The 25,454-nt window shown below is 34.9% G+C and overlaps 1 pseudogene; it reads left to right on the plus strand.

Moving 5' to 3' along the window:
- Positions 1-1,678: 1,678 nt before the first annotated feature.
- Positions 1,679-25,454, plus strand: part of LOC115287050 — a 145,803-nt pseudogene continuing 122,027 nt past the window's right edge.

The raw sequence follows: 25,454 nt of genomic DNA on the forward strand, positions 1-25,454 counted from the left end.
ATGTTTCAAAGATTAAATAAACAGTTCTTAACTTTCTTTGAAATGACCAATCCATAGATAAACTCCTAGTATGACTATTTAAACCATGGGAGGAATAAAAAAAAACAAAACAGAGAATCAACCATATATTTAGGAGAGATTATATGAGGCTTGAGGGAGCAAAATGGGGAAAGGACTCTCCTCTGTGAGAGCCGCCCCTGCCCACCTGTCCCCAGCTGAGCACAGGGGAGGGAAGGGTAAAGATCCAGGGTAGCATATGTACTATGAGAAACCAGTGGTATGAAGAAAAAACGTAGTCTGGGAGGAGCGACATGCATTGGGAGAAGCCTTCATTTAGGAGTCTTCTGTTTGCTCGTTGCACCAGGAGGAACATCACCTGCCTAGGTACTGCTAACAGGTAGAGAAGCCACAGGACCGGCTCCGCCTGACAAAGGAAGCTTCTCCACTGCAACGAGGAGCCCTGGATAAGTCCTCCTTTCTTCCCTGTCCATAAGCCCACGGCTAGGGGACTCACAAAGACTACTAACTAGTGAGGCAGCAAAGAGGATGCCAGGGTTCTGTTAAGCAAAGAGTGAATTCCATGTGCCCAGTCTGTTTTAATGGGAGCTCTTGGAAATCGGACACACCCCTTAGTTCATATTGCCAGGCGATATAGCTGATAGTCAGAGTGGATAAGAATTCACATGGAAAGGCATCTATTTATAAATGAAGGTAAGAAACCAAACAACTGTTATAAAACCTAATAGAATCCATGCCATGAATATACAATTTAATTAAACCTAATCCATGTAGAATATTGGCAATACGAAACAGGAACACACAGATATATGGAGGAACCAAGAAGAAAAACTGAGGTAATTAATATAAGGCCTTGGTTTGTGAGCATAATTCGTTCTGGAAACATGCTTGTCATCCAAAGCACTTGTATATCAAAGAGATTTTCAAAAACCATTGGCTCAGTTGTGATCATGTGATGTTGACACTACTTGTCTTTGAACACATTGCTCATTTATCAAGTTAAAATTTACTAGGAATGCTTTCTCATCTTGCAAAGCACTCAGAGAACAAGTTACTAGCAATCCAAGGTTTTATTTCTTGTATAAACACACACACGCACACACACACGCACACACACACACATTATATACAAGTTATAAGAGGCCACTATGTGGAATCAAATAGTAAAATAGATAGAGCTAGAGAATAAATTAATGAACATGAGACCAGATCAAATAATTTAAGAAAACATGAGAGTAGAATGTATAGACATTCTTTTTCAAGCTAAGAAATAGGGGTGCCTGGGTGGCTGAGTCAGTTAAGCATCCGGCTTTGGCTCAGGTCATGATCTCATGGCAGTGGGTTCAAGCTCCATGTCGGGCTCTGTGCTGACAGCTCAGAACCTGGAACCTATTGTGGATTCTGTGTCTCCCTCTTTCTCTGACCCTCCCCTGCTCATGTTGTCTCTCTGTGTCTCTCAAAAATAAAATAAAAAACATTAAAAAATTTTTAAAAAGAAATAAAAGAGATACAAGAAGAGATGAACATTTCAAACACAGGAGTGAAAATAAATAGATATATGTAAAGGTAAATAAAAGAAGAATTATTTGAATAATAACTTTTTTTAATTACAAAAGTTGAAATATCTCAGTTTGAAAGAAATAATGGAATGACAAATACAATGATAGGAAAAGAGATCTATCCAGCAACATTTAAGAAGGTGAAACACAAGAGGAAAATTCCAAAACCCTTCAGGGATAAAGAACAGATCTCCGTGAAGCTTCAGTATTTGGATGTTATCAGACATCTCAACAACAACTTCGGATGTCAGGGGAAAGATGGTAACACTGTCTTCAAAGTTCAAATGACTTTGAGGCTGGAATTGTATATTCAGTTACAGTATATTTTAAGTAGGGGAAAGCGATAAGGATATTTTCAGGAATTCAGCACCTTAGATTGTTTGTAATATAAAATTTCACTTTGAAAATGCTTTGGAGAAGGTTTTCCAGCAAAATGAAAACAAAACCAAAGGATGCAGTGAAAAAGGAAGAATGAATAAATAATTGGTAAGATGTATAAAGGAGCAAGAATTTAAAACTGTATATCATGTAGTATATAGCATTACAAGTTCAGGAGATAAGAGCAGCACACGTGTGGAAAGAAAAGTCGGTGCAGAGTGAGAACTTTCTGAAGTGCTTGGCATGTTTATGGGAGAAACAAACTTTATTAAAGATAACAAAATCAGCAGGGAAAAGATAAATACAACAGCACTGAAGAAAAAAAAATATATATATAGCTTTCAAATAATTGGAGTAAACTATTTCTACGCAATGAAACTCAAAATAGGAAAGAGAAAAGCATGACAATTAAAAAATATGTGAAACCAAATGGCAGAAAAGAGTTCTGATAGTAAGAGAAATTATGGACCTACAGGTGGTTTTAACTTATTAACTCAAAAAATTGTTCTACTGTTTAAAGAAACAAGATAAAATATGTTGCCTGCAAGAAGATTTAAAAAAAAGAAATACAGAGGGGCTCCTGGGTGGCTCAGTCGCTTAAGCGTCCGACTTTAGCTCAGGTCATGATCTCAGGGTTCGTCAGTTCAAGCCCTGTGTCAGGCTCTGTGCTGACAGCTCAGAGCCTGGAGCTGCTTCATATCCTGTGTCTCCCTCTCTCTCTGCCCCTCTCCCACTTGCACTCTGTCTCTCTCTCAAAAATAAATTAACATTAAAATATACAGAGAATTTGAAAAGAAAACATAAAGTAACTCAGCAAATATGAAGCAATCTTTGTATCTTATGAAATGGAAAATAAGCAAACATTATAAAATACTGGTAAATATATATTATTTTAGAAGCACATATGTATCTAACAATACAACCTTTATAAAATAATTGTCAGAATTTATAGGTAAATGAACCATTTAAATGTGGTAGCAATATTATAAAATAACCTAAGAAAGGGATAGACTGAACAAAAAATAAGCAATTATATAGAAAATTATAATAGCAAGATTGGTAAGATTTTTAAAAAACAATGAAAAGTAATATACTATAAATAGAGAACAGAGATTCTTTTTGAGTACAGGAACATACATAAAAGTAGACTATATTCTAAGACAGGGAAATGAAAGTCTCAATATGTGTCATAAACTCACCACCACGGAGAATATATTTGCTGACCTCAATGTAAAAGGATAGTATAAACTACAAACAAATGGAGAGAGAAATAATCCTCATATCTGAGAAGGAAAATGCATACTAAAAAGTAACCCCTATTTCCCAAGGAAAATTATGGAAAAACCTCTTTTTATACAAATACTGAACCACAGCTAAAGTAGTCTCAGAAAAAATGTATAATTTTAAATATTGAATTCATTTATCAGAAAACAAGAGTCTGAAAATAAATGAGCTGATTTCCGAGTAGACTAATTTTCTAACAAAATTTGTTCTTACCCTTTGTCCATAGCAACAGAGAGGTAGTTAGAGCCTCAGTCCCCATGGGAACAGTAATGCCTGGTTCCTCTGGCAGAATATAAGTGAGAATGACATAGGCATTGTTTTGATCCCAAAGTTCTAGCAACATGGGTTCTGCTCTGGTCACTGAGGTCTTCCAGATGGATAAACCAACGGTCATGTTGCTGCTAGAGAACTCCATTTTCTCTTCAGTGATTTCTCTGCCCTCACTCGTCTCTCAACCCAATTCCCAATGAAGCCTAAAGAGTGATCTTCTAAAAATATAAGACAGAGAAGATCATTCTTCATAAAACTCTATAGTGAGTTCCCATCTCAGTAAAAAGCAGCATCTTTGCAGTGCCATAAACAATGCACTTGTACTAGGTGCCCCTGTCCCCCAGCACCTCATCTGCCAGTCCTCTTCCTCTATACCTGGCATATTGCTCTCTAATTTTGCCTTAAAAATGCCAAGTATTTGTGGGACACCTGGGTGGCTCAGTCAGTTAAATGTCCAACTCTTGATCTCAGCTCAAGTCATGATCCCCACATGGGGCTCTGCACTGACAGCACATAATTTGCTTGGGATTCTCTCTCCTTCTCTCTCTGCCCATCTGAGGCATGCGCTCTCTCTCTCTTTCTCTCTCTCTCTCTCTCTCTCTCTCTCAAAATACATAAATAAACTTAAAAAAATACCAAGCAGTTGTGAATTTTAGGACTTTTTAAGTGTATGTTCTATCTATAATGTTCTGTGCCTAGATGTCTACATCTTTCAGAATTTTGCCCAAATTTTGTTTTAATGAGGGCTCTATCTAAATTGCACCCTACACTTTCTTATCCAACTTAACTTGTTCTTATTTTGCATAGCACTTACCCCCTTCTCCCTTACTCTTCATGGTAACAATTTACTATGTTTCTGTTTACTGTCTTTCTTTACATAAGCTTCATTGGGATTAGGAGTCTATCTATTTTCTTCACTGTTATATTCTAAATGCGTTAATAATTTCATATAAATGTAATACCTCAAGCAGTGGCTGGCACATAATAGGTGCTCAGTAAATATCAATTAAATAAATAAACAAATGGTAAAATGTACAGCATTCAAAAAATAATTTTGAGACATTATTAGTTAATAGTATGGAAAAAAACACCAAGAAATAGTATTCTCACTTCATACTATTCCAAATGCTAATTTGCCATTGTATTAATGTTTTAAATATAATGAACAAAACTTTAAGATTTTTGAAAGAAGATAGGAAATTAGCTTTATTACTTTAATTAATTTCCTAAATAAGACAAAATGGCACTGGCATAGTAAGTGAACTATATAAAAAAATAAGATCCATGAAAGTTTTTAAAGAATAAGCAGAACAAAATGAAAATCCAAACTACAAATAGGAAAAATATTTGCCACAAATACATCCTGAACAGGATTAGGATTCAGAGTATGAAAGGAGTTTTTATAAATCTACAAGAAAAAAAAAGTCCAATATAAAAGGCAGAAGACATGAACAAGTGTTTCACAAGAAATGAAACACAAAGGCCTTAAAATGCATATAAAGGTGTTCAACATGGCTCATAATTTTGGAAATCCAAATTAAATAAAATTGACATCAGCTTAAATGCTAGTCTGACCAATAAATGAAAAACTATGTAAAACAGGATGTCATTCCATGACCAGTGTTGGCAAGGATGAAACGTGAGAGGTATTCTCATACAATGTTAGTGGTGATATCTGCAGTTACAAAATACTCTTAAAAACACCCATGTTAGTGCATTACATGAAAATGAAAATTTAAGAGTGATGAGTATTGTGTAATCCATTTTTATTAAAAACATTGAGAAGGAGGTGCCTGGGTGGTTCTGTCAATTAAAAGTCTGACTCTTGGTTTGGCTGAAGTCATGATCTTACCGTTAATGAGTTTGAGCCCCACGTCGGGCTCTGTGCCAACAGTTCAGAGCCTGGACCTCATTGCAGATTCTGTGTCTCTCTCTTTGCCCTTCCCCTGCTTACACTCTGTCTCTCTTTCTCAAAAAGTAAACAAACAAACAGAAAGAATTTTTAAAAATTATAAAGAAAAGGATACAAATATCAGTGACAAAAATCTCATAAACTCAAAATACAAAAATGTTTAATCCTATGGATACACTTTGAGCAGTTCACATTGATATGATGCCTGTTTTAGACATAGTTTAACTGGAGTATAGACAGAATTTAAACTGGAGTATAGAAGTGTCGTGTCCCGACCCGGCCAGCAGGGGGGAAAATCCTCGCGGGTTCTTCATCCTGAGGGAGGGAGAGAAAGGGCCGGAGGGAGACGCAGAGAGTGAAGACAGCACACGGTTTCTGATCAAGCCTCTTCTTTTTTATTCAGAAAACACTGTATCTTATATAGGTTTTTTGGCGGGAGAACAAGGCAGCTGACCTAGGTCGGTTGCTAGGAAACAGGGTTAAGGGATTTAGGCTGGGGTAGAGATGGAAATAAACTAAAGTTTTTAGCACAGCACTGAAGGGCCGATACCACCCTGCCTGCGGGCGACTGATCTTTGTTCTTCTGGCTTCTCCTCTGACAGGGAGGGGCGCTTCCCTGCCTATTTTTGTAACTCCCCTCAGGGAGTGACATATTCGGCTAGCAAATGACCAAACAGCTGAATCTTTGCTTTGCCCCTTCCCACATAGAAGAGTTAATATTTTCATCTAATGTATTTTTGTTTCCCTCGCTCGTTATGTGCATTAACTGATTTATAAAGAAAAACTAAGAATATTTAATATTTATAAAATAAGAAATTTCAAAACATTTTATTGTGTTTGGAAACAAATCAAAACAATGCCTTAATATATGATGCAAATGGGTTTTTAAGGAAAAATGCTTTGAAAAGCAATGCAATAGGTAAACAAAATCAGCGATTACACAAATATAGAGTTTGTTACAATTATTTACTTCAAAAATAAATGTGTTTTTGTAACAAAAGTATAAATAAAATAACCAAACTATTTGGAATTTAGGAAGATTTTTAACTTTTTTTTAATGTTTTATTTATTTTTGATACAGAAAGAGACAGAGCATGAGAGGAGGAGGGGGCAGAGAGAGAAGGAGACACAGAACCAGAAGCAGGCTCCAGGCTCTGAGCTAGCTGTCAGCCCAGAGCCTGATGCGGGGTTTGAACCCACAAACGTGAGATCTGACCTGAGCCGAAGTCAGAGGCTTAACTGATTGAGCCACTCAGGTGCCCCTGGAAGTTTTTAAATAATACTTGCATCATATAAGACATCAAACTTGCAATTATAGAATATTTAGATTTTAAATTAAAATTGGAGCAGCATGTGTAATTCCCAGAATTCGGGAGTCCCCCAGAAATGAACCACCAGAGTCCAGAGTCAAAGCCAAAAAGCAAGGGTCATTTATTGCAGGTTCGAACCCGGGCCTCTGCTCACTCCAAGCTGGTGGAATGGAGAGAGCCAGAGAGCCCGAACAAAGGTGGGGTAGGACTTTTATGAGTTTGGGAAGGGGGAATTACAGGAAATTGTGACATAGGTACAGTGATCCAATTAGTATTATACAATATTATTGACAGCAGGTTTAACCATTCACATTGCCTAGAGTACTTGTTACTTTTGGTGGGACCCAATCACAACATTTAGAGTATTGACCAATCACAGAGTGGGCCCAGGACCCTCACGTAGGGTGTGACTAGGACCTTCATGTAGGGTTTGACTAGTCTTAACCTCCATCTTTAGGCCCACCCCCAGAAATGTTAATGGTGTTAGCTGGCCTGCAAGGTCAGAGGGGAAACCCGAATCAAATCTGAATCCTTACACACGTATAACACCTCTATGATGTGCCCCAAACTATACTTCAGTGAAAACCATATGCAACCCCCTTATAGTGCTAAAGTAGATGTAATTTGAAGCTCATGTGAGCTAAGTTTTGCATGTTTGACATAGCAAAAGAACAACATAATAAGTGAAAGTAATTGCATAGGCAAAAGTAGAACTTATTTTATTAGAAAGGAAATTAACTTTACAATTGATAAATATAGGAGCACCTGGGTGGCTTAGACAATTGAGCCTCCAACTCTTGATTTCAGTTGAGGTTTGGTCATGAGATCAAGCCCCCTGTGAGGCTTAGCACTGAACATGGAGCCTACTTAAGATTCTCTCTTTCTCCCCCTTTGCCTGTCTCCCCAACTTGTGCTGTCTCTCTCTCTCCTGTTCCTCTTTCTAAAAATAAAAAAAGATAAATCTAAGTTGTTAAACTTTGAAAATCATCAAGAAATTAGACAAGAAAACACTAGTATAAATAAGCAAAAGTTACAAAGAAAAATATACAAAACAACATTCAAGGTAGAAAGAATAGTAAAACAAACCAATGGCACAGCATAGAAAGCCCAGAATATAGTCAATTGATCTCTTACCAAGATGGAAACACAATACAATAAAGCAGATAGCCCTTTCAACAAATGGTGCTGGTACAATTGGACATCTATATGCAAAAATTTATAAATAAATCTAGACACAAAACTGATACTCTTCACAAACATTAACTCAAAATGGATGATACACCTAAATGTAAAATACAAAACTGTAAACTTCCTAAAAGATAACAGCAGAGAAAATCTGGAGGGCCATAAAAGAAATCATTGTTGAGCTGCACTTGATGAAAATTTAAAACTTCTGCTTTGTGAGAGATAATATTAAGGTAATTGAAGGACCACAGAATGGGAGAACATATTTTTAGAAACACACTTTTGATAAGGGCTATTATCTTAAATTCTTAAAGTGTGACAAAGAAAAGACAAACAACCCTAAGTGTGCCAAAGACCTGAACAAGACATTTCACCAAAGAAGATACAAAGGTGGTAATTAAGCATATAAAAAAAATGTTCCACATCATACGTCATCAGAAAAATGCGAGAGAAATTAAAATAATCATGAATAACACCACATGGCCATCAAAATTGGAACTTTGACAACAAACGCTAATTTGTTGTGGACCGACAGGATCTCTCACATTGCTGGTGGTAATGCCAAATGTTACAGCCAGTTTGAGAGACAGTCATTAATTCCCTACAAAACTAAGTCTATTCTTATCCATTGATCCAACAGTTACAGTCTTTGATATTTACTCAAAAGGAGTTGAAAAATACATGTCCACACAAAAACCTGCAAATGGATATTTATAGTACCTTTACTCATAATCATCAAATGTTGGAAGAACCAAGGTGCCCTCAACAGGTGAACTGACAAACTGCGTTGCATCAGATAATGGAATATTTTGTTCAGTGCTAGAAGGAAATGAGCTATCATGAGATAAAAAAGACATAGAGGAAACTTAAATACATATTACTCAGTGAAAGAGGTCAGTTTGGAAAAGCTATATATTGTATGATTACAATTATATGATATTCTAGAAAAGGCAAACCTGGAGACAATAAAAAGATCAGTAGTGGCCAGGTTTGGGGTAGGTGGACGAGATGACTAAGCAGAGCACAGAGGATTTTGAGGCCGGAGACAATAACTTGTGTGACACCATAATGATGGATAAACATGTCTATCATTGTCCAAACACACTGAGGGTACAACAGCAACAGGGAACCCTAAGATCAACTATGGTGTCTGGATGACTATGGTGTATCAGTATAGGTAAAGACAAAGCTACAATACAAAATAAAGCCTTCTAAAAAAATAGCTAAACTAGAAGTTAATACTCAATTAAATAACAAGAGATACAATCAACTAAAGTATTCAAAAGGACATTATACTAACTAATATTAATGCAGTTTAAGATATATATGTAAAGGTTACTATATGAAAAATGTGAACTGTTTGCATTAACAAAGGTATAAATTTTGGAAGATATTTATAGAACTGTAAATAAATCGGAAAATAATTAACACCCTTGGCAAAACTCTTGACAAATGAGTTTTTACTACACTTTTAATTTTAAAAAATCATTTAGTCAGTAACTCCCAAGAATAGAAGTTAGTGTCACAACTGTTTTTCAAGCTTGTAAAACTTTTCATCACAAACCTACAAAGATGTGGAAAAAAGAAAAAGAAAAATATCCCATTATTTCATTTGTTAATGGAAATCCAAAAAATTCAAATAAACCATGGAAAATAAAACCCCTTAGTGTAGTAAAGTAATACTCTATGATCAAGTAATATTCATTTTGGAACAAACAAATGATTCATTCTCATGACATCTATTTATAGCATTCATGTTTTCTTTAGGTAAAATAGAGTAGTAGGATTATTCTAAGAGATATTGAAAAAGAATAATGATATTCAATATCTAATCCCATTTTTTAACATTTATTGTTTAGAGAGAGCACTCATATGCATGAGCATGAGTGGGAGAAGAGCCAAGAGGGAGACAGAGAATCTGAAGCAGACTCTGGGCTATCAGTACAAAAACCCCAAGTGGGGCTCATACCCAGGAAGCATGAGATCATGACCTGGACCCAAGTCAGAGGCTCAACCAACTGAGTCACCTAGGTGGTCCCTATCTAATTCCATTTTTTAAATGCACCCTAAGCAAATTAGCAAAAGGTCGTACAATGTGATTTTTTTAATAATTAAGAAAATATTAATAATAATAAAAAGGTGAATGATAATCTAAAATGCTAGCCAACTGAGTTATACAAGTAAGTTAAACTAAGAATAATAATATAAAGAAAATGAAGAAAATGTTATTTGAAAGTAATGTAATTCCCCACTGGAATACATAGAAAATCAAATTTATAACATGCATAATTATGGCATCAGCACGGAGGTCAATGTCAAAGCAAAAATACTCAAATCATTCAATTTCTGACATATACTTACTAGCTAAGTAGGCAAAAAATTATAAAAGTAGACTATTTGTAACAGCAACGAAATTACATAGTTTTTAATCTTTAAAAATATGCATGTCTTAAGTTTATGTTCAAATGGCTTTTTTTTTTCCTGAGAGCATTCTCTAAAACATGTAGCATTAAGCCCTTTTCTGAGGCTGTTAGAAAGCTCTAAAAGCTATAAAATCCCACCAGAGTAGGAAGCCACAAAAAGAGAACACCAGAAGCCTGTATGTGAACAGATCTCATACCTCTATCTGATCCATGAACTGCACATGTGTGGAGAAGACATCAGAGTCTGATGAAAAATAATAACTAAAAACCTTAAAAATATGCACAGAGACAAACTATCATTCACCAAAGAGAATATAGTATTTATAGCTTTAATCCCACCAAGTTAGAGAAACAATTCACCAAGCTTCCTATTGATTCCCAAGAAAGGCTGTACTTACTAAGTACTTACTAAGTATGCCTATAGATTTTTCCTAAGACAAAAGGCCAAAACAAACACAGCGTCACTAACAACACATGACAAGCATCCAGGAGTTAAAGGTTGTCAAAGGGTAATTTATCTTCCTATTTAAACAAAAAGCAATATTACTCAGAGAACAAATACAAGAAGTGTAAACTCTCTCTCTATGCATATATAATGTTCATCATGCAATTAAAACAATATACATAAGAAGAAACATGAAAATACAAACCATAATTAAGAGAAAAACATCAGCCAATAGAAACAGATCTATAATTCACACAGATGTTTGAATTATCAGACAAGCACTTTGAAGAACCTATTAAAAATATGCTGAATAACATAAAGAAGGTGGCATGATGAGCAAACAGATGGTAAATAGCAGCATAGGAATGCAAATGATAAAAAAGACCAATTTTGTATTCTAAAATTAAAAAGTAAAATATCTGAAATAAAAGTTTAATATATTGGCATAATAGCAGAAAAAATAATCAAGGAAACAAAAGGTGGAACAATAGACATTCTGTAATCTGGATCACAGAAAGAAGTGGAAAAATAAGTTGTTGGAATCTCAGCTCTCTGTAGAAAAATATAGACTTACTTAACATTATGGAGACACAGCTGCAAAATGAGAGGAGACAGGTAGAGGAGAGAGTAGAAAACATACTACGGGGTAAAAAAAAGCCAAAAATTCTTCATATTTCATGAGGCAAACAATTAATACGTCCAAAAACCTGAGCAGGATAAATCCAAAAGTAGATCACTCTGAGACGCATCACAATCAACAGAGATCAAAAATCACAAGTTGAAAGGCACATTATATACATGAAGACAATTACAGGAAAGATAGTGAATTTCTTGCCCGAAGCAATGGAGGCTGAAGATAATGGAAGGGCATTTTAAAAGTTCTGGAGGACAAAAAAATTCTCTAGTTAAAATATTCTTCAAAAATGAAGTTAAATAATTTTCACATAAAAGAAATGCAAAAGGATACCTTCAGGTGAAGCAAATTGGCACTAAATCAAGACTTTTATCAACCAGAACACAAAACAGAAGAAAACTACAGGGCTGAAGTTTTCATCAGTGAATTATATCAAATTTTTAAGGAAAATCCTAAACTTATATAAATGCTTTCAGAGGATAGAAGCAGAAGCAACACTCCCAACTCATTTTATGATATCAGCATAATTTGATACAAAATCTAATCAAGAAATGATAAGAAAAATAATTAGAGATCAATATTTGTCATGAATATAGACACAAAGATTCTTAACAAAATATAAGCAAATTCAATCTAGAAATATATATAAAGGCTACTATGTTAGGAGCAAGTGAAATTTAGGCAAGGTACAAGCTTCGTTTAACATTTGAAAATCAATTGCATTATCCTGTGCAATAACAAAATAATTTTCAAAAGAAAATAATATTTTAAATGTAAAGTCAAAATATGAATAATAATAGTATTGTTTATACTAACAACAATGTATTAGGATAAAAAATATAGGAAATATATTATTTGGACATCACAAATTAGCCTGGAAAGCTTTAAATAGACAACATGCCACATCTGTGCTCTGAAAAATATAAACTATTACTGATAGAAATTGAACAATATAATTTAGATTAGAATGTTAATTGGAATAAAAGGTTCCATATTTTTAAGATGTAAAATTTTCACATATCTATCTGTAGATTAAACAGTATTTGAAAAATTATATTGTAAATATAAAAAGTCAAAGTTGTCAGGAACATTCTAAAAATCAAGTAGAAATGAAAGGACCTAGAAGAAACAAATTAATCACAAAAAGGTAAATTTCCTAACATTAAAACAATTAAGAAAGTGTTATACTGGCATCTATTATATGAATAAATGGGTGAGACAATATAGGGAAATAAAAAAGGATATCCACATTTATGCTGTCAATTAATTTTTACCAAAGTAGACAAAACAATTCAATAGAGAAAGGGAAGTATTTCAATAAACTGTACTCTACACTTATATAAAAGTACAAAAAATAATGAACCTCATTGTTTTTATTAAACACACATGAATATTAATTTATAATAAAGTATAGACCTAAACACAAAAGCTAAACGTATGAAGTTTCTCGAAGTAAACATAAGAAAATAGTTGGGAAAATATCTCTCAAAAAAACCTTAGACAAAACACAAAAGGCACTAAATATAAAAAAACCAAACATTTAAAAAGTGATTTCTACAAAACAAGCACTTCTACTCATCAAAATTCACCAATTCGAAATTACTAACACAAACCACAGAATGGGAAAATTACTTGTGATACGTGTATCTAAAAAAGTACATGTATCTAAGGGATAGAAAGAGGACACAGAGTTTAGTAACAAAGAGCAAAATATATGCAATTTAAATAAAATGTTTAAATAAGAAAATGACTTGGGGAAAGGACTTCATGAAAGATATGGAAATGATGAATAAGCATATGAAAAGATACTCAACATCATTAGTCATCAGAAAAGTTCTAAATAAAACCATAATGGCAAAGTATTTCATATCGATGACGATTTTAGTGGAGAGTTAGAGAACTCAAATTCTCATACATTGCTGGTATGATTGTAAAATGGTACCGCTTCTCTGTAAAAGCTGTGGCAGTTTATAATGAAGTTTGACATATGTTTCCTTACAACCTGGAATCAAATACTACATGTTTTTTTTCTTTTCCTGAGAGAAATAAACACACATGTACATGAAAAGACTTGTCCAAGAGTATTCAGTTTTATTAATAATAGCCAAGAACTGAAAATAACCCAAATGTCATCGACAGAAGAATGGATAAACAAATTGTGGTAATTAGTACAGTGGAACTCCAGTAAGCAATATTGATACATGCAACAACATGTAGGAAGCTGAAAGAGATTAAATTGAATTCAGATAATCCATGGTGATGAATCAGAACTTGTCTGTGGAGGATGGAGACTAAATGGAATGGAGTGTGATGGGGATTGTCTACATTTGACATTTTATATAAAAGGAATCATATAATATGTAGTCTTTTGTAATTGATGTTTTTTCACTTAGCATGTTTTCAAGATTTTTCCATGAAGGATCATGCTTTTAATTACCAAATAATATTCTGTTACATGCATATCTCATGTAATTTGTCCATTCATTAATTGATGAAAATTTGAATCGTTTTCAACTTTTTTGGATATCATAAATAATGCTACTGTGAATTCATGTAAAAGATTTTGTATGGATATTGTTTTTATTTTTTTGGCAATATATAGTGAGTGAAATTATAAGGTCATGTGATAATCTATGTTTAAACATTTGAGAAACTGCCAGAATATTTTCCAGAATGACTGCAAGAGTTCCAATGTTTCCACATCTTTGTCAACAGTTACTATTCTCCATCCATTAATTTAGAGTCAACACTTACTATTATGTACCCTTTTTATTATAAGTATCCTATTGAGTGTAAAGTAGTATCTCCTTTTGGTTTTGATTTGTATTTCCAAGATGACTAATGATATTGTACATTGTTTGTGTGCTTATTAGCCATTTCAATATGTTGTTCGGAGAAGATATATTCAGATCATTTATTAATTTTTCAATTGATCTATCTTTTTATTATTGAGTTATGGTAGTTATCCCTATATTATGTATGACATACAAGTATAATATAAGGTAATATGATTTTCCAATATTGTCTCCAGTTCAGAAGATGGTCTTCTCAACTTTCCTGATGGTATCCTTTAAAGCACAAAAACATATCTTTAAAGCTCAAAAGCTTTTCATTTTAAGTCCAATTTATCTATTTTTTGATTGGCATCAACTTCCGTTGTCATGTTCAAGAAACCATTACAAAATCAAAGGTACTGAAACTTTGTCCCTATATTTCTTCTAAGAATTCAATAATTTGTATCTTTTACACTTGGATGTCCAATTCTGGGTTAATTTTTGTATATTATGTGAGGAAGTGGGTTAACACAATTCTTTCATATGCAGATATTCAGTTGTGGCATACCATCTGTTGAAAAGCCTATTCTTTTCCTGCTTAACTATTTTGGCACTTTATAAAAATCAATTAGTCATGAATGAGAGGAATTATTTTTGTTTTCCAGTTCTATTCTATTGATATATGTGTATATGCTTACCAGTCATACACTAGATTTGTAGTACATTTTGAAAATAGGATGTATAAGTTCACCAAATTAGTCTTTTTTCCCTCCAGTGTAGTTTGGTCATTCTGTTTCCCTTGGATTTCCAAAATTTTATAAAAAGCTCATCAATGACTGCAAAGACAACAGCTGGGATTTTGATAGATACTGTGGTGACTCTCTTGATCAGTTTGGGGAACATTGCCCTATCAATATATTACATGTTTCAATCTATGAACAATAGGTATCTTTCCATTTATTTAAGTTCCTTTCAATGTCTTTCAACAATGTTTTGTAGTTTTCAGAGTATAAGTTTTCTATTTTTTTAATTAAATTTATTCTGAAGTATTTTGTTTCATTTCCATTATAAAATTATGTGTTTTCTTAATTTTATTTTTCAAATTGCTTTTGTAGAGAAAAATACCTTGGATGTGGATTTTTTTTTCTTTAATGTTTACTGGGGCACCTGGGTGACTCAGTCAGTTAAGTTTCTGACTCTTGGTTTTGGCTTAGGTCATGATCTCATGGGTTCAAGCCCCACATCAGGCTTTACTCTGACATCATAAGGCCTGCTTGGGATTCCCACCCCTCCCCCCAGCCCCTCCAATGCTCATGCTCTCGCTCAGAAATAAATAAACAAAATAAAAAAATAAATGGTTATTTATTTATGGAGAGAAAGAACAAGGGAGGGACAGAGAGAGAAGGAGAGAAGATTCCTAAGCAGGCTCTGCACGGAGTGAGGAGACCAAAGCCGGGCTCTATCTTACAACCGCGAGATCACAACCTGAGTGGAACAGAAAAGTCAGACGCTTAACTCACCGAGATTCCAGGTGCCCCAGGATCTTGTATCATCATGGCCATTCATCTGAAAGCATTTCAAAAATTTTTGTCATGTCTTTTCCACATTGCTTACATAGAAGTGCACTAGTTTCTGCATATTTATTAATTTCCCTAAAATCCTTCTGATACTGATTTCTAATTTCATTCCATTGTCAGAAGCCTACTTTTCATTTTTCAATCTTTTTAAATGTATTGAAATTCACTTTATGGTCTATCAGATGGTCTATCCTTGAGAACAATTTATATTCATTTGAAAAGAATTATGTTCTGCTATTAAATGGAGTGTTCTAGAGATGTCTCAGGTCTACTGGGTTTTAATGTTCTTCATGTCTTTTATTTCATCATTTTCTTCCTTCCTTGTCTTCTAACTAGTTGGATTATTGATTATTGAAAGTGGGGTATCTAAGTCTCCAACTGTTGTTGAATTGTCTATTTCTTCTTACAATCTGACATAGGTACCTTTTTCTTGAATTATTGGCTTTTATCATTTAAAATGTCCTTTTTTCTGTCTAGTAACAGTTTTGTTTTAAAATCTATTATATTGATGAGCATAGTTACTTTACCTTTCTTATGGGTGCCATTTTGTGATATCTCTTTTTCCATCCTTTTACTTGCAACCTATTTTTATATTTTAGTGTAAAAAATCTCCTATAGACAATGTATACTTGGATTTAGGTTTTTTAAAATGTAAATAGGCAAACTGTACTTTTTATTTGGATTATTTTATCCAATCATAATTTGATGTGATTATTGGTATACTTAGATTTATGTCTGAAATTTTACTTTTTTTGTTTACCAAATATCTTTTGATTACTCTATTTCTCCTTTACTCCTTTCTTTTAACTCAAGTGAATATTTTCATATTAATGTTTTAATTATTTAAATAAATTTTCTCTTTTTTGAATTATTTCTTGGTAATTAATTTAGGACTTTCAAAATGCATTTTATTACAACCTACATCACCTTTATATTAATTTTATTAGCTGCAAACATTTTATTTTTTAAATTTTTTTTCTTTCAAGTTTTTATTTAAATTCAAGTTAGTTAATATATAGTTTAGCATTAGTTTTAGGTGAAGCAAATAAGCATTACTTGTATAGAACTCTATTTTCTTCCCCTTTTCTGTGCTATATTTGATATGCATGTTGGTGTCTATATATGTTATAAACCCCAAAATAGATTATTTTAGTTATTACTTTATGTAATTTTACATATTTTAAAGGAGAGGAGAGAAGAAAGGAGAGCAAATAAAGATACAGAGTATTTGTTACATTAAGTTCATTATTTATTATTTCTATTATTCTTTTTTTTGCTGTAAATTTGAGTCACCACCTAGTGTTCCTTCCTTCCTCTAATACAACTTTGCTCCCACTCATCTTCACTGTGATGTTATTCATAAATATAATCTATTACTATCTGTTCAATAATACCTAGATAGATAGATAGATAGATAGATAGATAGATAAAGTGATAGATAATAGATTTTATGCAATTGCTTTTTTAATTAAGAGAACACAGAAGACATATAGGTTTATTTTTTTATGGTTATATAATTCTCCTTACTGCTTCCCTTTTTATTAATGTAACTGTATTTGAGTAATTGTGTGGGATTATTTGCCTTCATTTGAAGAACTTATTTATTTCTTTTTGTATTTCTTAGAAGGTGCATCCTCTACCTCTGAATTCTCTTGTTTTTTGTTTATGCTTGAACATTGTCATTTCATGTTCACTCTTGAAAAATCGTTTTGTGAGATATAGGAATCTGGATTGATAGATTTCTTTTATATATTAGTTATTATCAGCGATTTTTATTTCAGCACTTTAAATTTCATCCCACTAATCTATGGCCTCAGTCGTTTCTGATGAGAAGTCAGCTGTTAATATTTGATTTCTCTTGTATGCAACAAGCTAATTTCTCTTGCTGGTCTCAATATTTTCTCATTGTCTTTAGATATTTTCACTCCGATGCGTCTGTGTTTTGAGCTACTTGAAATATATTAATTAATGTTTTTCTTTACATTTGGGGCAACATTAATCATTCTTTCCTTGAATATAAACATATATATTTTTCCTTTCTCCCCTCACCTGTGGTACTCCCATTATGCACGTGTTGGTGTACCTAATGGCGTCCCACATTTCTGAGTCTTTGCATTTTTCTACATTCTTTTTTCTCATTGTTTTTTGAATTGCATGATCTCTATTAATCTATCTTCAAGTTTACAAATTCTTTCTCCTGCCTGCTCACCTCTCCTCTTGAGCCCCTCTAGTAAATTTTTTATTTCTTGTGCTATTCAAATATAGAATTTCATTTTTTAATGTTTATTTATTTTGAGAGAGAGGGAGAAAGAGAACATGAGTGGGAGAGGGGCAGAGACAGAGAGGAATAGAGAGAGAATCCCAAGCCGGCTCTGTACTGTCCACAGAAGTCAGATGCAAGGCTAGAGTCCATAAACCATGAGATTATGACCTGAGCTGAAATCAAAAATGGGATGTTTAACTGAATAAGCCACCCAGACACCCGGAGAATTTCATTTTTTAAGTAAATTTTGTCTCTATTGATGCTTCTCTTTATGAGTAAGTGTAAATTACTTTTTACTTTTAACCATGGTTTCCATTAGTTATTGAATATATTTATAATGTCTTCTATGAAGTCTTTGTTTCTTCTTTATCTGGACCCTGTCACAGACAGTTTCCTCCTCCTCCTCCTTCTTCTTCTTCATCTTCGTCTTCATCTTCTTTTTCTGTTTATGTCAGACTTTCCTATTTCTTTGCATGCTTCATAATTATTTGTTGGAACCTGGACTTTATAGATAATATATTGTATCAGTTCTAATTTCTTGTCTGCCTATTTCTGCCTTCTTATTTTTGTTTACTTTTTATTTGTTTAGTGATTGGCCAAACAGTTTTAATGATGTCTATTTTACCTTCAGGTGGATGCTATAATGTTATTCCTCCAAGTATACAGACTGGGATTGTAAGGGTGCAGATTTGATTCCGGTTTCCCCTCTGACCTTGAAGGCCAGCTAACACCATTAACATTTCTGGGGGCGGGCCTAAAGATGGAGGTTAAGACTAGTCACACCTTACATGAAGGTCCTAGTCACGCCCTACGTGAGGGTCCTGGGCCCACTCTGTGATTGGTCAATACTCTAAATGTTGTGATTGGGTCCCGCCAAAAGTAACAAGTACTCTGGGCAATGTGAATGGTTAAACCTGCTGTCAATAATATTGTATAATAATAATTGAATCACTGTACCTACGTCGTAATTTCCTGTAACTCCCCCTTCCCAAACTCATAAAAGTCCTACCCCACCTTTGTTCGGGGCTCTCTGGCTCTCTCCATTCCACCAGCTTGGAGTGAGCAGAGGCCCAGGTTCGAACCTGCAATAAATGACCCTTGCTTTTTGGCTTTGACTCTGGACTCTGGTGGTTCATTTCTGGGGGACTCCCGAATTCTGGGCATTACAGGATATTTGCAAATTCACCTCCAGAAGCAGATGGTTTTAATAGGTTCTTCTCTCCTTTTTCTGGCTACATTCAGCTATTAAATTCCACTAATTGCCAGCTGATTGCTCTATTGTTTTCAACAATACCCTGGGGTATAATTTGTTTCATAGATTGCCTGGTATCCTTTGCAGAGCTAGTTTGTGAGATCAGTCTTTGTGCTTTGTTCCTGTCCCTGGAGGACCCTTCTTAGCTCTCTTTCCCTTGTTCTCTATGGTAAACTAGCTATCTTATCATTTAGCTTGCTTACTATCAAAGTACTCTTGTGGTTTTTCTTTTTTCTTTTTCTTTTTCTTTTTTTAGGATTCCCATAGGCCTGAATTTCCCCTTATACTGTTTTAAATAAGTTCAGCTTTTTAATTGAGGACTACAAAACTCTGTTTTATCAGCTGCCTCTACACTTGATCAAAATATCTGAGCCACAGCTCTGGAACTTCTGTCAGAGACAATGGAACACTTCCTTCTGATTGACACCCTAGCCTTAGGGGCAGGTTAGGCTGAGGCAGTAACTCTTTTTCTTGTTGATGTTTCTCCATTTCCTAAATCTCAGCCATACTGATCTTAAAGTTGTAGAAAAAAGAATTGGGGGAGGTGCCCCTCTGGAAACATACCATAGCTTTTGACTTGGAGCTGGGGTAGAAAGAGTGCTGTGTTTTTGGCTGCACCCACCTGGTTTAGAGTTTCTGTAATGTTGATCTGAGAGGAGGAAAAAGAGGGAGTGGATCATGGTCCATATGCAACAGACTCTTGCTATTTTATTGAGCTTTAGTAGATTTTTTAAATAAATGTTTCTTGATTTTCTGTATGCTGTTAGAATAATTTCTAGAGACTTTCAGTGGATGTTTTTAAAATAATTTTTACCAGTTATGCTCATTTCACTGGAAAGTGTCTTTGTAGAGGTTTGGAACTCTAGAAATTTCCAAAGTGAAGATAATGTTCTAGCTTAATTGGCTTGGTAATCATAAAGTTGTATGCCTTTTATCAAATGAATAAATTATAAAAAGGATTTCAGCATTTCTCTACATGTAACATATCTCAATTAAAAAATATCAAGAGTCAGGGCCACCTGGATACCTCAGCCAGTTAGCATCTGACTTGGGCTCAGGTCATAATTGCACCGTTCTGAGTTCGAGCCCTAGGCTAGGCTCTGTGCTGATAGCTCAGAGCTTGGAACCTGTTTCAGACTTTTTTCTTCCTTTCTCTCTGCCCCTCTCTAACTCACACTCTGTCTCTCTCAAAAATAAATAACATTTAGAATTTTTTTTAAAAATGCAGCATCTATACGAAGACTAATAAAATTCCAACATAAATATTTTTAAAAATCATGGATGTACAAATAAGCACTACGATCTTGTTTGGTTTACCAGGCTCAGTCTCCAAAGAGGAAAAGAGTGCACACAGCAGCATAATAAACAAAGGGATTAATTCAAGGTGTTTTCTGGTAGTCGTTGTTTTGCTGGAGTATCATACATTCTGAGAAACTAAATAGGAAGCAATAAGACAAATAAAATCAAAATCTCTTCAATCTCTAGATTGGAGAGAGATGATCCCTAAAAGGAAGCTGAGAATACAGTGGACTTTTGACAGTGGAGTCAAAGCCAAAGAAGCGATATAATCTTTGCCAGATATAGAATTTAAAGCAGAAAGAAGTGAAATGCCCAACCATAAACCAGCAGAGTCCAGAGTCAAAGCCAAGCGGCAAGGGTCGTTTATTGCAGGTTCGAACCCGGGATCTCCGCACTCTCCACGCCGCCGATAGAGCGGGGAGAGAGAGAGAGCCCCGAGCAGGTGATTTACACTTTTTTTATAGGCACATACAAACAAGTTTGGGGTGTTCCCCAGCCACAGCACAAGCATTGGTCAAAGTTAAGGTTTAAACACTCAGCATCTTTTGATTGGGTCCCGCCATAACTTGGACACTAATATTCCCTGCCCTGTTATCGGGCTTTCCAGCTGAGCTTCCCTGACCATCTGGCCGTTCCCACCCAGCCATCTGGTTGTTCCCACCCAGGGTGTTGCCCCCCAAGCATCAGTACAGAAGCAGAACAAGCAGGGCGGGTCCAGTTTTAATTTTCTCAGAAATAGTACAGACCAGCTAAGTCTTGGTCTGTCTAGCTCTAATTTTAAGGTTTTGGGCTTCTCAGAAGTAAAAGAAATACCTCGACTCATCTCTTCCTCTCACTGCCCAGTCTTACACAGGAGGATCCCCAAAAGAGATCAACTGAAATAGAAGCTTGGGACACACAGCCTGTGAGGATTAGTTCTACAGAAAACCACAAAGATATTGGTTATGTATCCAAAATATATAAAGAAATTTCACAACTTAACAACAAAAAAAGGAGAAAACCCTACTAAAAAATGGGCAGAAGTCTTGAATAGACACTTCTTCAAGATGATATGACCAATAAACATATGAAAAGACACATAGCATCACTAATTATCAGAAAAATGTGAATCAAAACTATAATGAGATATCACCTCACAACATTAGGTGGATTACTCTAAAAAGAGAGAGAGAAAGAGAAACAGAAAATAACAAGTGTTAATGAAAATGTGGAGACATTGTAGCCCAGTGCACGGTTTGTAGAATTGTAAAATTGTATAACTGCTATAGAAAACAGTGGATGTTCCTCAAAAAATTTAAATTAAAACTACCATAAGATTTAATTTCTTAAGTCCACTCCAGAGCCTTTCTGGAACTGTTTTTGTTCATGGAGAGCCAACTAATGTTAATCTTTGCAAGAGGATGGAGGTTGGGGTATACCACGCCACCATCATGGTGATGTCATCCCAATTTGGCATATTAAATGAGATAATGTTTGTCAATATTTAATAATGGCTGGCAAATGGAAAGGTCTCAGAAAGGTTAACTGCTATTTGCATTTATATTACTAGTGCTTTATCTCTTGATTTGGCAAAACATATATGAACTACCTTAAGGAATGTTCTCCCCAGCTCCCATTGGAACCTAAGTTATTTCTCTCTCTGTGTTGTCTCTACAGGTGAACTACATGCCCTCCATCAAATCTGGGCAGTCTGACCCTGATTTGTATATAACTTCTAGAAAGGCAAGATAAAATATACTAATATTTTGACATAAGAAAATACCAAAGTATTCTTCTGCATGTATGAATTCCAAAACACTAGCAAACTGAGTTAAAAACATGGGCTAATAAGTAGCATTTACTTTTTGAGAGTGAGAACCATAACAATGTCTAAATTAACCTAGAGGATGGATAATATAATCCTACATACAGGAATAGTATCACATTTGTTCTCTGTATTATAGTGAAGAGAAATTGTGGTAAAACTTATTAATTAAAGAAAAAAATTGATAATATTTCCCAAAAGTGAAGAATCATGAGGTACGTATAAATTTTCATAATGAAAATTTGTGATTTCTTAAAGAGTAATGGAAAGTATTGAATGAAAAACATTGGAAGTTTTGGTTTTTAATTTTTTAAAGTTTATTTATTTTGAGAGAGAAAGATAATGTGAGCAGGAGAGGGGCAAAGAGAGAGGGAGAGAGAGAATCCCAAGCAGGCTCCGCACTGTCAGTGCAGAGCCAAGTGGATACAGGGCTCCATCTCATGAACCATGAGGTCTCAACCTGAGCTAAAATCAAGAATTGGACACTTAACTGACTGAGCCACCCAGGCGCCCTGATAATAACATTTTGAATGGAAAACATTGCCGTAGTCTGGAAAATTTATTTATGAGAAAGTTTATTTCTCCATAATGCAAAATAAAGAACTGTTAGTATATCAAGCATTTTTCTTCAAAAGGTGAAACAAAAACTTTTTAAGAAAAGCATCTTTCTTACTTGAACAACAAATAACTCTTGCTTTGCATGTACCAAAAAAATAATCTTTGGCTCTTTTCAGCATATCTTTTGCTTCTTTTGAATTCACAAATTGTTGAAGCAACCTAAATTCTCCAGCAACAGGCTCTTGGCCAGCTTCCCTCCTCCTGCACGTGTGTCCCCTGTTCAAGGTAGGTGCATTGCTTTCCTTTCATCATGATGTACATGGTTTTCATATGCAACGTCTGCTCACTTAACTTTATATCCTCTGCTCTTCTTTTACTTTCTCCTTTCTGTTCATGACCATCTATGCATTTGCTTAGAAGTGTCAGAGCCACTTCGCATACTCTTCAGCTGACAGGCTCACTTAGATATAAGCAATTAAAACCAGCTTGGCAGACCTCCCATTTGGGGAGCTTCCTCCCATATCACTTAAATCAGCTTCCCTTGTTGGCCTTCTCTCGCACTCACCTGTCCTTTGGACCTACTCCATCTGGAATCCATCAGCTGCCCAGACTCTGCATATTTTAATAGTGTTCAATGAATCTCTCATCTATTATTCATGAGCTTTCTTTTCATCCGCATTTGTTTATCATGTCTATGGTGCACTAACACTGCTTTGTAGAATTCATGTTTGATCTCCTCCCTCAGTACCTGTCGATCAAATGCGCTGTCTGTCACTGCCCATTTAGGCCATTGTGTTTATGCTAAACAACTTTCATTTAGAACATAAAAGTGAGCAGGAAGCCTGTTCAGGACAAGTTTATTTTAAGTAAACCGAGTTTGCTTTTATTAATAGTTAAAAGAAGGTGCATGACCCTACAGACATTTTGTCACTAACAACAGAAACTCTGCAGTAGACAAGTTTTATTTTATCCTCTTTGAAGAAAGGGCATGTTATATAGGCAAAGTCTTCCAGTTATAAATAAAATTCTTCCTCAACTCACTACTAGAACACATATTATATTCAGTCTGCTCTTGCTGTTCTACAAAGTCTATGCTTTTCTCCAGTGCATGAGAATTTTAGATCATTGAAATCAACTATAGGTCCACTTTTCAAAACCTTCTGTAATAGTAAGTATGCTGCATCTGAATACAAGAAATCCAAGACCTCTGAATGCAGAGGGAACAGAAAACACTCCTGGTCTCCACATTCACCTTTATTTTGTACTACTTGAGTCAGCCAAAGAGAAAAAGATATACCAAATCTTGAAAGAATTGTCCCTGTGTGGATCCTGAGGTATCAACTGGTTTAGGAGGACTTCCTGGAGAAATGGAATAAAGAAATCAAACAAACAAAGACCACATTGATTTGTTTACTGCCCGACAAGCATCCAATCCCATGAGTGAGTATTTTACATTTTACAGTGGGCCTTGGACCAGGTCTCTGACTATAAAATAGAGAGTACCAGAGCTCATGGGCGGCATTTTGTGTGAAAGCAGTGTGCTTAGCATTTTACATAGATTGGCACCTCAGTAATTTATTTCAAAAATGTATTTTTGTGTTTCAAGTGACCCTGAGTGGCCTGAAATATCCTTTTAGAATTTTGGACTATTCTGACACATTATTTCAACAGTCTAACACCTAGCCCCACAGCACAGCTCCAATTTCCCATCAATTACTATTTAGTGCTCTATAATTTGCAAAGCCTACACACAGACCTATTATCTGACCCTCAAAATAATCTTGTGAGTTAAGCAAGTCTATATTCAACAACAAAATAACCTGAGGCACAGCTAAATAACATGGCATGGCCAAGAGGACACAGTAAGTCCAAAGCTGTGGCCAGAACCTGATCCTGAAACTTCCAGCCTAGGGGCGTCCACCTTTCCCTCTGGTGCTTCCTTCACATCACCCATTACCATATCCATGTCCCCATTCCTCTAGGAAACCTGCCGCATTCCTTCTGCCATTCTATTTATTCTGTGCATACAAATCCTATCAGCTTGTCTAGACTCTAAGCTGATATTTCTTTCCTTTCTGCCTGGCACAGAACAGAACAAAGTGGACAGACTTATAAGCAGAATTTCTCAACCTTTTGAGTGAAATTAAACCAAGCAAGTCTTCTTGTAGGTGGCTTCATTTGCCCACCTCTGCTGCCTGCATTTGCTACATTTCCCCCTTTTTCTGTCTGCTGAGTTAGAAGAGTGAAGTTCCAATGCAGAGACAAAAAAATATATTCAAATATAAGAAACTATTTTTGGAGAAATCTCCCAAATCAAATAAAATCTGAGACTCAAAGGTCTACCTTGGGTGCCTAGGGATTCCAAATATCATGGCCCATTGAACCAGGTCAGATGAAATCATTCTTGTATAATAGTGAAACTTGCCAATGTTTCCATCATGATCTTTTTTACAATTAAAAAATTTGCTTATTGCTTATTTATTTTTGAGAGAGAGAGAGAGAGAGAGAG

Source organism: Suricata suricatta, chromosome 3 (genome assembly GCF_006229205.1).
Source record: "Suricata suricatta isolate VVHF042 chromosome 3, meerkat_22Aug2017_6uvM2_HiC, whole genome shotgun sequence".
Taxonomy (NCBI): domain Eukaryota; kingdom Metazoa; phylum Chordata; class Mammalia; order Carnivora; family Herpestidae; genus Suricata; species Suricata suricatta.